This window comes from Eptesicus fuscus, chromosome 24 (assembly GCF_027574615.1).
Source record: "Eptesicus fuscus isolate TK198812 chromosome 24, DD_ASM_mEF_20220401, whole genome shotgun sequence".
Classification (NCBI taxonomy): Eukaryota; Metazoa; Chordata; class Mammalia; order Chiroptera; family Vespertilionidae; genus Eptesicus; species Eptesicus fuscus.
This window is the reverse complement of record NC_072496.1, coordinates 11,932,842-11,946,788: the sequence shown is the minus strand read 5'-3', so window position 1 is coordinate 11,946,788 and position 13,947 is coordinate 11,932,842.

The following is a 13,947-nucleotide window of genomic DNA, read 5'->3' as shown; positions in this document are numbered from 1 at the left end:
AAGTTGTGTACGTATAACCCCATGCTGCATCAAGCTTTTTTAAATACTAGTTTAGCAGAGTTCTTTTGGAGTAAAATTCTACTGGTGTATATTTATGACCCTCAGTGTAATCAAACACTCCTGGAGACTGATGAATTTCAGGGCGGAAGGGAAAAAGGAGTCAGGAGACAGCAGAAATCTGCGTCTCCCCTTACTGAGTGCGGAGGATCTATAGAAATGCCACAGGCACCTCCGCTGCAAGGGCCCTGGGCTGATGCGCCTGATGGGAGTAGAAGGGATGACCTAAAAAGCCAGTGTATCATTAAGGAAGGATCTCATCAATTAGCTCAGCCCATTTTGTTCATTCAAGCCCCATTAAGTAATGTTCTTATGATATGCAAGAGCCGAATCATTAAGTAGATTTAGACTTTGTTTTGCTGAGGGGGGATAATGAAGTACTAGCTTTACAACATATGCATGAACGTTGAGGAAAAATAAACTGTTAAAATGTAAAGACAGCCCCCCCCCCCATTAAAAATATGCTAAGTCTGTAAGAAATAGGAGCCAGAGTAGGCTTATTTTACATACACACTTTAAACTAAAAAATGAAATTTCTGTTTTGCATTCAGGGCAGGATTCCTCATGACCCTTGACTGTTCATTTACTGGGCACTTCCCATTCCTTACATGCTTTTAATTTTTCAGGGAAAGCTAAGAAGTGGATCCAATGAATGAAAATGAAGGTTCCTGATACATGAGCGGTGAGTAAATACCCTGTCTTCTTAGGCTGAATGACTCTTTATTGTGTCCAGTCATCTTGGCTAAAGAGGACCATATGTAAGTATTGTTGAGACATCTAGACATCGCCAGGGGTTGCAATACCATTGGAACACAGCTCCTGCGAGTGTGATAGGCTGAGTCATGTCCAGAGCATCCTACACAGTGCTATTTATTTATGTTTCCTTTATTCCTCTTCTCCTTGCTTGACATTCACGGAACCATAGTTAAGATGTAGCGTGGGATGCTATGGGCCGTACCGCTAGCATCATGCAATCCACGGGGGTTTCTCTGTAAGGATATGAGATTTATTCTACAATGTTTTGAGTGTTTGCGTTATGTAAGAAATTGCTATAGGCGGTATAGGAATACAAAAATTCAGTCAGATAGCATGAAATTGGCCATTTTGGAATATTAACCTGTGAGGTTGTGTGTAGAATGAATTGGAAGAGAGAGAATAAAGGCAGGGGTGGGGAGAGGTAGAAGTATAGGTGGTGGTTGGAACAGGAGATGATGGGTTCGGACAAAGGCCATGGCAGGGGATGCAGAAGTGCATGTCAGTCATGGGTTGCCCATGTAGAAGGGACAAGACAGAGCGGGTCGCAGGACAGAGCTCAAACCTGGCAACCTGCAGATAGTCTTCCTATCAGCACTCACAATGATAACAAAAGAAGAGCTGGTTTGGAGAAATGAGCCGGAAAAATCAAGTTTAGAGATACAGAAAGATGTTTACAGAGTGTGATCAACTTCCTGTCACATGCGGGTGACAGCACTTCACCGCTAAAGGTAGGAGAAGAATAATTATGTAAGCATCGCACCTGGAGAGTATTATGCTAAGGGAAATATGCCAGTTAGAGAATGACAAATGCCATATGATTTCACTTATAGGTGGAATTTAATGAGCAAAATAATTTAACAAACAAAGTGGAAATAGACTCATAGATACAGCGAACAGACTGACAGCTGTCAGAGGGGAGGAGGTAGGGGGCTGGGTGAAAAAGGTAAAGGGATTAAGCAAGAAAAAACACACAACCAACCAAACAAAAAAAACCCCAAACTCAAAATATGGTGATTACCAGAGGGAAATGGGGTGGGGGAGGTGGAAGAAGGTAAAGAGGGGGACACATGGTGATGGAAGGAGATGTGACTTGGGGTGATGAATGCACAATACAATACACAGATGATGAATTATAGAATTGTACCCCTGAAACCTATATAATTTTATTAACCAATGTCACCCCAATAGATTAAAAAAAGAGTTTAATTCTGGTGCTTGCATAATTTCATCTAAGTGAGAGTATAACACTTGGTGAAGTGCTAAACAATGTTTTATTTTTAAAAGCATGGTGAATTGATTGCTTGACACCCAAGTGAAAATGTCATAAAGAATTTTTTTGGGAAAGAATAATAAGTTAAAATAATTGGACACTTAAAATGTGTCAGAAACTTACTCCTTGGCCACGATTCTATGAGACACTATTTTTATTCCCATTTTACATACAAGGAAACTAAGACTCAGAGAAGTTAAATGACTTGCTTAAGGCTGCATTGCTCGAAGAGGGTAGAGATGGAGCAAGGTTGAAAAGCAGGACTTGGTATTTGAGTAGTTCAACCTGTGAGATTTAATTTCACCAAGGACATAGTGCAGAAAAAAATAGCGCAGAGAGCCGAGGGCATAACTACTTACTCAATAAATATTTAAATACTTTAGGAGCTTTGATAGGTAGAGCAACACTTAACATGAACTGGGGAAGAAGACAGCACAATAGGTCAGAGGCAGACTAAGCTAGAGAGTGTTGTGGATCTCCTTTAGGAACGCCGTTCATGGCATTTTGGCGAATAGAAAAGATGACCAGGAGTGTCACGTGACTAAGAGAGGCTCAAGAGAAGGAGGAGAGGTCAGATATTGTGTGACTGGCCAACGTGGTCACTGGAAGAACGAACAGGACCAGCAGGAACGAGCTTAGATGAGAGGGATAGCTCACAACCACGTTGCATGAGTATTCGTCCATATTATGTTCTTATTCAAATGAAAAGAAAAAGGAAGGATAATAATTATTATTGCTATTGTTATTAGTTTTACAATTGTCTTTCTGGGTTTATATAATAGGCTAATAAAAGCAGTTATTTGGGGGCTGAATAATTTAAAATTTGTCTCTTTTTATAAACAGAAGGGAAGAGAAAATAATATTTTTCAATTCTGCTTTGCCTCCAGTTCTGAGACGTAATTTATAAAGCAGTGAGGCTGAGTGTTGTATGGTTTATAAATTAGTTCGGAGAGCACTCTGAGAAAGAAGTTTGAAACGTTTTGAGCAACAGCAACACCACTGAAATGTGTCTAATCTCCCAAAGTGGCTGCTTAGAAAGAGAACGCTCGTTTCGCTGCTTAGATCTCAGAATGCTTGTTGACAAATCCGTCACATTGCTTGCTAGTCACATCTCAGGATTGTGTGTCCTAAGTGCTCTCTCTTTGTGTTATGTTAGAATCCCAAGTCACTAATAGTCAAAGAAACATCTGCCTCCGTAAAGTGAAATACTGAGAAGTTTAACAAGCCTTCTAATGCAGGCAAAAATGCATTTTCTTATGCTTTAAAAGTTAAATATAGTTTTGCATATCAATGCATTCATATACCTAAATTAATTATAATTAATTTTGAATAGTAAGATAGAGATAAGTAAAGCTAAATGTATTATCCAGATCAAACCATCAGCTTCTCTCTCTCTCTCTCTCTCTCTCTCTCTCTCTCTCTCTCTTTTTTTTGGTAAAGAATTTTTAAGTTCATGCTGTGATCTCATAGTCTTCATAGGTATTAATGGACTTCTTATAGTCTTTCTTTACTGTAACTGAGTAGCTTAACTCTTATAGAGACCAATAACCATTTCATTGACTTTTCTCCCCCATGTTTCAAATTTCTGTGTTGGCATCTGCACACTCAGCCTTTATTTGATTTTTCTCCGAAGCGAACATTCCCTTTCTCTTTACTAGGTGATAAAGAGTCCAGTAGTCCATGCAAAAAACACGGAAGGTAGGATAGCAGTCATGGAGATAGTAATAAAGCTCAATAAAGTAATTTATAAAGGAATATTTCAATTGGAAAGTAAGCTATCTTTTGCTAAAATATTTTGTTCCCTTTTTGTGGCCCAACAGAATATTCAAGACCTTTTGTTTGGGAATAAATATTACTATCTGGGTAGTAAAATTTTGACATATTAAAAAAATGACTCTCTGCACATTGTAGCTTTTAAAATATGCACTAGAAAGAAGATGTTAAAATCCTGGTGTTTGAGAGCACTAATCTACATATATATAAAAGCCTAAGTGACCAAACGACCGAATGACCAGTTGACCAGTTGCTATAATGTGCACTACCACCAGGGAACAGATGCTTAATACACAGGATCAGGCTCCCTCCTATCTGGATTGGGCCTGCGGGGACTGGGCCAAAACTGGCTACCCAACATCCCCCGAGGGGCCCCAGATTGCGAGAGGGTGCAGGCCAGGCCGAGGGACCCTACCAGTGCACGAATCCATGCACCGGGTCTCTAGTCCCTAATAAGAAGGGAAAAACACAAATTCTGATATATATCTCTAAATGGAATTTCTCTGTTCAAGCATAGCCTACCACCATGGTTGGCAAACTGCGGCTCGCGAGCCACATGCAGCTCTTTGGCCCCTTGAGTGTGGCTCTTCCACAAAATACCATGGCCTGGGCGAGTCTATTTTGAAGAAGTGGCATTAGAAGAAGTTTAAGTTTAAAAAATTTGGCTCTCAAGAGAAATTTCAATCGTTGTGCTGTTGATATTTGGCTCTGTTGACTAATGAGTTTGCCAACCACTGGCCTACAATATTCTTTACTATTGTATAAGGCAGAGTCTTCCTTTATTGTATTGTCATTACTAGAATCAATTATCTAAGTCATGATGTAAATTCAAGTGTATTTAATTCTGCTCTGGCAATCAGATCCAAATTTCAACTTGGGATAACTTGTCCCTCCCTACTTATTGGTTATCCAGAATGGAAAAGGAATAGAGAAAATTCTCACCAATCCAGCACCTTTCTTCCTCAGAACACAAGATGAGATTATTTTTTTTCTTTATAGCAAGATATTTACTCCTGCATAATAATTTCAGTTTCACATAAACTGTATATGAAAAAATATATATATATATATATACTAAATATGTATATATTTAACTTTTAAACTTGGAAAATTTATTTTTACAGAATGGAGAAAGAAAAAAGGCAGTGGGATCCTAGTCATTCTTTTTAGCAAGTATCAGTACAATATCTGGCTAGATACTTAGGGATATTCAATCATCTAATATTTTGACAGGCTCAATGAGCTCCTCTTAATTTGTGGATTATTGCTGGAAGAAGTCTCTTTGCAACCTTATAAAGAAGTCAGGAAGTCATCAAATTTGTCTGCTGCTGGGAATCAGACTGTAGCAGTATCAGTATCTTCCACTGAATGTGTCGTTACTTTGACTATTTGAGCCTTTTTAATCATCTGACCAGGGTGCTTCGGCATGACATATGGACTGGCTGCAGGAGACTCAGGAATGTCCTCCATACATTAATTTTCAATCAATCGATTTTCAGACAGTGTGTTTTACAGAGAGGACATGATACCAAGTTGTTCACCTGGGTATGAGTACAATGAGAACACTTTTCTCAGCAACAACAAAAATCTTTGGTTTCCCATTGTTGATCTAGACTCTAGAGCAGTGATGGGCAACCTTTTGAGCTTGGTGTGTCAAACTTCGCCAAAAAACTGAGCATAACTCAGGTAGTGTGTCACTTTGAGGAAAAAACATTATTTCGCAAATGTTTCATCCTCAGGAGCAGCAAATGTTTCATCCTCGGCATGCGGCCGCCTCAGAATTGAACCTGGGACCTTTCAGTGCTGACACGTGTGTCATAGGTTCGCTATCACTGCTCTAGAGCATCCGGAACCCTTAGCATGATAGTATGTAAACGCCTTCTATAAAACACAGATGTTTTTTCTTTCTCTAAGATAAACTGCCTCTCTTCTCTAACCACTCTAATGCATGGAATGTTCACTTGGAATTTTCTACTCATTTTTTGTCTTCTAAATATCTCCGAAGTGTAGCTTTATAGTCACTTTTTCTTAGAAGCCTTTGGACTTAGTTGTCCAAGGATCCCTCTTATCCACAACCTGCAGGTAGGATGGCAAGATTACTCATTGCCCTTTCCTACTGCAACCCTGTACCCGGTCTTACTTGCTTATTTTTTTAAAATATATTTTTTATTGATTTCAGAGAGGAAGGGAGAGGGAGAGAGAGGTAGAATCATCAGTGATGAGAGAAAATCATTGATCCATTGCCTCCTGCATGCCTCCTACTGGTTATCGAGCCCACAACTGGGAATTGAATTGTGACCTCCTGGTTCATAGGTCGATGCTCAACCACTGAGCCACATGGGTCGGGCCAGTCTTATTTCCTTGTCTGAGGCAGAGAGCCTTGGACATCTCACAGCACATGGAATAGTACGTTGCACTCTAAGAGTGCCTAGTGAATATGTTTATAAAAAAGATAAAATGAGATGGAAATGGTCAGAAACCAATGTGTAAAAACAAGAGAATACTGGAGGTGTTAAAAAAAACAACAACAAATAACAATGAGACGGAAGTTAATAAATAAAATATCTAATGATAGTGATTGTCACTAATAAGCCTCTATTGCATGCCAGGCACCACATATAGGTTTACATAGAAAGTTTGATTGCATTCTTGGGGAGATGCTGAGAGTCTCATTATGTACGTGAGGAAACAAGCTGAACATGTCCATCCCGTCTGCCCCAGAGCCACACTGTGTAAGTGAGGAAGCAAAGCTTCAAACATGCCTTTAACTGATTCCAAATCTCTTCTTTCCTTGTATCGAATTTCAAATTTCAAATTATGTGCATCCTTTATGTGAAAGTGTGTGCCATACATTTGAAAGAACAAAAATAGTAAGCATTATGTATTTTTAAAATAAAAGTCTAATGTGGGTGAGAGTAATATAACGTATCTCAATACTGCTATTTGTAGGTCTAGACATGGCAATCTGTATTTAATAGGAAGAGTGCATGAAATACAACTTAAAAATAGGAGTTGTGCAAACTCACTAAGCAAGATTTCAAGCTTCATAATGACATAAATGGAATATAGATTATGATTTATTTTAAGAGAGGTGCCACCCTCGTCTCAACCCAGTCTTACTGGGAGAAGGGACAGGAACTGATGGGGGTGGGGGTGGATATAGAGCTCAGATTCTTTTGCAAATTTAATACTGTTATTTCACATACTTTATGCTCTCAATTTATAGGAGACTCTTAGTAAGTTACTTCTTAAGGCATAACCTAGATTAGGCGAGAACAAGTCGACCCAAAGACAACGCTGTGTATACAGGAAGTCCATCTTTTTATAACCATTATGTTTGGGGAGCCATCTGTTGAACTAGTTCACTTTCTCCACATTTTATTAATGATGTGATTTTGAGTTATATTGAAAGCCAACCAATATGTTTTATTTTACTCTTTCTGGTGCCTTTTATGTTGACACTAGAGACCTGGTGCATGGATTTGTGCACCGGTGGGTTCCCTCAGCCTGGCCAGTGGGGATCAGTGGACCTCCACACCCCTGCAGCCCGGCCTTACCTGCCAGCTCATCGGGCTCCAGCCTGCTGTCTGCGTCGATCCCTCACAGCACAAAGTAGTGCACTAAGCAGCAGGCGGCCAGGAAGGTGCCCGAGCCCTGGCTGGGCACCGCTCCCGCTCACCCTGGCCCCGCTGTGCCTGCCACCGCCACCGCTCCTGCATGCAGGGGAAGTGTCCACGGAAAGGCTTGCTTTGCCCCAGATGCGCTCGCCAGCCTTGAGCTAGGCATCTGGCGCCTGTCTGTCAGCTGAGTGGCGCTCCCGCTGTGGGAGTGTATTGGTCACCAGGGGGCAGCTCCTGCATTGAGCATCTGCTGCCTGGTGGTCAGTGTGCATCATAGCTACCGGCCAGTTGTCGGTCGTCCGGTTGCTTAGGCTTTTATATAAATAGACTAGAGGCCCGGTGCACGATATTCATGCACAAGTAGGGTCCCTAGGCCTGGTCGTAGGGGATGATCTGTGGGGCTCCTGCTTGCATCTGCCTTGGCCTGGCACCGCCTGTTTGCCTGCTCCACCATCCCTCTGCGGTCCCACTCTCGTAGGGGCTCACGGGGCCGGCAATGCCTCCACTGCCACCCGCTGCCAGTGCCGCATCGTCGATTCCCACCATGTTCTGTGCCGCCCCCTAGTGGTCAGTGCATGTCTAACTCCTGGTTGGTCAAACTCCTGCCCATGGGGACAATTTATATATTAGCCTTTTATTATATAGGCTAATTCTAGATTCACAGGAAATTATAAACGCAAGATAGAGAGGTTCCCATGTACCCTTCACCCAGTGTCCCCCAGGGGTCACATCTTATGTAATTATAGCACCTTATCCAATTGGCATCGGTACCTGTGTGTTTAGTGTTGTCATTTTATCACAGGTGTGGATGCATATAGTCCATCACCCCAGTGATCTCCTTCATGCCTTCCCTCTATGGTCACCTCCTCTGCCTTTTATCTAAACCCTGGAAACCATTCATCCGCTTTCATTTCTCTATTTTTTGACATCTTGACAGTGGTCTGAAGACTCATTGATTTTTTTGATATTAAAGAAAATTCTCTATGCTGATGTTTTTATATTATTAGCACTGTTTGTGCTAATAAATGTATGTATGTATGTATGTATGTATGTATGTATCTATATCCCTCTGTGAATACTTTTGTTTTTTTATGTGCAGATTTCCAAGTGCAATGTAATTATTATTTCTACTTTCCCAATGTGCAGTTCACATTGAGGTGAAATACTATTCTAAAGGGAACAGCAAATCATATTTCTGACTTTTAGTTCAGTTTCTCAGCCAGTGCAACATGAAATCTCTGTTAAGTGCAACTACTAATGTCTTATCCCTCTGAGAAATAGATCTTTTTCACAGAGAAACCTAAATAAGGGGGGGGTCTTATACCAAATGTAGATCAATAATCGAAGTGAAGGGAAAACTCTCCTTGTGGGAAAATCATTTCAGTAGAATAACTGTAGAATTATTCTAGTAGAATTTGTCATCATCCCAGGGCTTTGCCAACTTCATTTTAACCAAAATGTAACTATATATATATATATATATGTAGTTGGCCAGAAGACTCATTGATTTCCTGACATTGAAGAAAACTCTATGCTGGTTTTTGACATTATGACTGTAGATAAACATACATGTGTCTATGGAAACAGTTAATGTCTATTACATGTGTATCACATCTGTCTGTATTTAGTTATGTGTTTGCTTTTATTTGTCAAATGTGGCATTTCTTAGGGTTAAATAATGAAACATGATATAAACATTTATATGAGACAAAATTAGTTTTTACCAGTTTTTTTCCCTCCAAACTACATTTTTTTTTGGCATGAATTCCTTAGCATAAGTCTATGCATTTATCTAATAAATTACTAGGTTAATAATCTCTAGGCTGTGCCTTTTTATGGCTTGGCAAATGACTTTTTCCCATTCCAAATATGCATTTGTTTGCATTATCTCGATGACTATTTGGATAATCTTCAATAAATCTATGTACACCACCTTAAGGCCGGCAATATTCAAATCTTCAGCTGCAGCTCCGGTCCTTCTCCTGCTCACTTATTTTTTCATCTACTTAAAATGTCCACAAACTTATAAGCTTATGCACATGTTTATCATCTTTGCCTTCTACCTCAGTGTCGGCTTCTTTCATAATGTCTTTTCCAGTCAATTTTTCTGTCATTTACTCAGTGACCTGAGCAAAATAATTCAGGGAATCATTTCTGACTCTTCCCTCTCACTGACCACATTCCATATGGTTTCTTCATATCACCTCATTCATTCATTCATTTCACCTTCTTTTTAACTGTTTACCTGATGTCCTTTCTTGTCTTCATACAGGCCACTCACAGTGCAACAAGATTTATCTTTCAAGGAAACTTGAGGTTAGGGTTTGCCTGCCCGATGTCTTGCAAACGAATGCAATTTCCTTCCTCGCCAACCTTTATGCAAAGGCAGACAGCCTGAGCTGCCTCTGGGAGGGAGAGTGAGGGTGACTGATGGCTTTTCATCTCAGACTTCTCCCTCTGCAGCACCCTCATTGTATCTGAAATTTCCATCTCCCTCACCCTTTGTTTTAAAATGCAACACTTGTTTTTTAGTTTTAAATATATTTATATTGACTTCAGAGAGGAAGGGAGAGGGAGAGAGAGATAGAAACATCAACGATGAGAGAGAATCATTGATAGGCTGCCTCCTGCACGCCCCCCACTTGGGATCAAGCCCGCAACCTGGGCATGTGCTCTGACTAGGAATTGAGCTGTGACCTCCTGGTTCAACGCCCAACCACGGAGCCATGCTGGCTGGGCAATGTGTGGTTTTTTTTAAATAAACTGTTCTGGACTATAGTTTTACAGAGAAGTTGCAAAGATAACGCAGATATCACATACACCCCTCATTCTTTCTGCCCTCCCTGCCTTAACATGTTACATTATCCTGGTGTAGTCATCAAAACGAAGCAATCAACATGGGTGTATTACTGTTAACTGAACTCCAAACTTTATTCAGATTTCATCCAGTTTCCTACTGATTGCCTCTTTCTGTGCCAGGACCCAACCCCGAATGTCACAGTGCATTTAGACAAAACTTATTTTGATAGAGAAAATTAAATACATTTGTTGAAAACTTAGTTTAAGACAATTTTCAGATTAACCAGATTAACCAGCCAGTCACTCTTCATCCCATGAAAAAAAAAATTAGAGAGAATAGCTGTAGAAGAGCAAACAAGTAGAAAAAGCATAGTGAAAGTTGGGGTGAGTGTCTCGGGTATTTGAATGGGGAGCTGTAGTGTAGGATTCCGTGCTGTGTGTGTGTGTGTGTGTGTGTGGTGGGGGTATGGCCAGGAAACCCTAGGAGACCAGAGCACACCCTGGGAACACTCAACGTAGGAGATACATCATGAGGGAGGAATGAATACAGGAGCAAAATGAACCATTGCAAACAAACATTTCAATTACTAGTATAAGTTTGTTTGAGAATAATATTGCTGGATTACATGGATAATGATTGAATAGTTATGATTCCAAACCCCAAATGGGAAAATCTTTGGGGGAAGATTAAAAGTGTAGGTACCATTGGCCAGAACTGCAGATACTCACATTTCTTCATAATAGGTCTCTTGGGGGGCAGTTGAGGGGGAGACTGGTTTGGGGATGGAGAAGGTATTCTGAGGTTTGGGCTAACTAGTTTGATTACTGTCTTGCCATCATAGGATTTTATTTTCTTCAGCTGATACGGAATGTGTGATTGACCTTAGGGGTTTGAATGCCGTGTTCTTATATTCAAATGAATCATCTCAGGTTCCAAAGGGGGAAAAATCTAACTTTCTGGCTCAGCCATCTCCACAGGAGCCTGAGGGGGAGTCTGTGTGGTTCTTAAGTTCCCCAGAGGCCTCAGCGGGTCCCCTGGCCCACTGTTACTTTCCGCGAACGTATTGTGTGTCTACAAGGACGTTATATGACAAATCTGCATTAAATTTTTTTTTAAAAATATATTTTATTGATTTTTTTTTTTTACAGAGAGGAAGGGAGAGGGATAGAGAGTTAGAAACATCGATGAGAGAGAAACATCGATTAGCTGCCTCCTGCACACTCCCTACTGGGGATGTGCCCGCAACCAAGGTACATGCCCTTGACCGGAATCGAACCTGGGACCCTTGAGTCCGCAGGCAGATGCTCTATCCACTGAGCAAAACCGGTTAGGGCTAAATTTTTTTAAAATGAGACATTTCAAGAGATTTACTTGCTGTAATCTGTTATTTGTGGGGGAGGGTATGTGGCTGTGGGTTTTTGTTTTTTTGTTTTTTTAGAATCAGATTTTCCATTCTAAGAGAATATAATGTGCTACTCAGAAGGAAGGATTTAAGTTTTGAAAATGCAAAACATATTTTTAAAAAGCATCTTATCATCCTCCTATCAGGCTCTTCATGTTACGATGTTAGTGTATAGGTAAGGTTCATGAAAATAGTTTGTTTTATGCTAATTGTCCAGCCACATAGCAGGTCTTTTAATTTATCATCACGTTTATATTATATCTGGCTACACAAATAATTCATAAAAAAGCAATAATGAGGCATAAAAGTAAAATTAATAAGAATTTGTTCCTTGCTATAAAGTGCCAATAACTTGCTTATTTATTTATATGTTTAGTGTTAGTACCTACATTTATGATCAGAAAACAGCCAGGATCAGGAAGATTTTTTATGAGAGAGGGATTTCATCGATATGCTGGGGGATTACAGAAGCCTAGAGTCATAAAACTTTCCACTAATTCCAATAAAATCCAGTCCTAATGTCAAATCAGGGTAAGTTTATTAGGCACTTGTCATAACAGCACCTGTTGTAAATTAGATCATTTTATGTTCTTGCGAATAAGGAAAGTAATTAAGTTAGTTTTATTAGTTGATGGACAGTTTTAAAAACTCTATTTCTTTTGAAAAATCAAGGTGTATTGTTCTTTCTTTCACTAGATAAGTGGTTAGCAGAATAATTAGCTTGACAGAAAGTCCTAAGTCTAACAGAATAAAACAATTTTGTTATGAATAGTGACTTGTTTTTATTAATAAACTTTAATATATTTTAACGATTTGATGCATTAGCTTAGGTTTTAAAGAGTAGGATTTTTATTATGTAAAATTTTTATTTAAAAATAAATATGTAATTAGATGAATTAAAGACAGAGATTCATGAGAATGTTTGTTATATAGTTTATGCTTTGAAAATATATTAATTGCGGGCTTTAGAAATGACATGGAGATTAAAATCCTTGTAAGTCCTTAAGCATCATAATGAGCCTGTGTGATTTTATTTTGCTAGCCAAATTTAATAGCATGCAAATGATTTATTTAAAAGTAGCCAAGCTGAAAAATAGTTTTTCAATTTTTTAGCCAGCTGGCAAATTTTAAATTTGCTTTGTTTCTTCTCATGCAACTTCATAGTCTCATTTTTTTTTTCAGTAGGGAATTCAGTTCACAGTACAGCAAATCAAAAATATCATATTCTGATGACGTTTTCAGCCCACTGTTTGTAGCCCTGTTTTAGGTTATAAATATTTTTCATTCCAGATAATCCTGAAGGACTTATTACAATGCACAATTAGACACACACACACACACACACACACACACGGTTCCCTTTACATTATATTATGGTCTGAGAGTTAGCATTTACTGAGTTTCTACTCTGTGCTGTCCACTGACTCAGCCTCTCATGCAAACACTGTAATGTGAAACACTTCGTGTGCAAAATTCTTGCAAAGTTCATATGGCTGTTTTGTATGCATAAATTTTAATTTAAATACGTAAGTGATGTTGTGTAATATATTCATCCTGCATCTCGTCTTTCAGATGTATCCGTGTTGCTGTATCCTTTGCATCTAATTGCTGGAATACACTTCATTGTGTTTGTCCACCCCATCTGCCCTATAAACAAATTCTCCCCCAGACATCACGGGTATAGCTCAGTTGAGCATCCTGCTACAGCCTCCTTTATCACCATTTTGTAGATGAGGAAACTGAGGCAAGGAGCGTTGAGGACTCTCCCAGGATTGCACAGCTGGGGTCGGAATTCTGACAGTCCACCAGCACACTGCGCCCCGACTCTGTTCCCCTTATTTGTGCTAGAATATCAACCTTGGGAGAGGACAACATTGCTAATGGGACAGAACAGAGAATTTAGCTCAACACAGAAGTTTTCACAGATTTTAGCGAGAGTCCAGCCCCCCAAGGAGGGAAAGGTAAGGGAAGGCTGATGGGGTGAGATCCGGAGATACTGTCCCTCAAACCTAACCACACAGAAGATTGCTCCACAAAGTGCTCATTCCCCTCACAGGCAATTAGCAGAAGTGATTAATAGAATTGCTTCAAGAATCCAAATAGAAAATTGTAGTGTCCTCTTAACCCACCTAAAGGCATACTTGACATTTTTAAGTTTAAAGACTATGCTTTCTAGATAATGCAATATTTTGACAGTGTCTAGAAATAGCAAGGCATTGATCTCTTTAAAAGGCTGCTATATGGTGGAGATATTAATATTTATCTATAA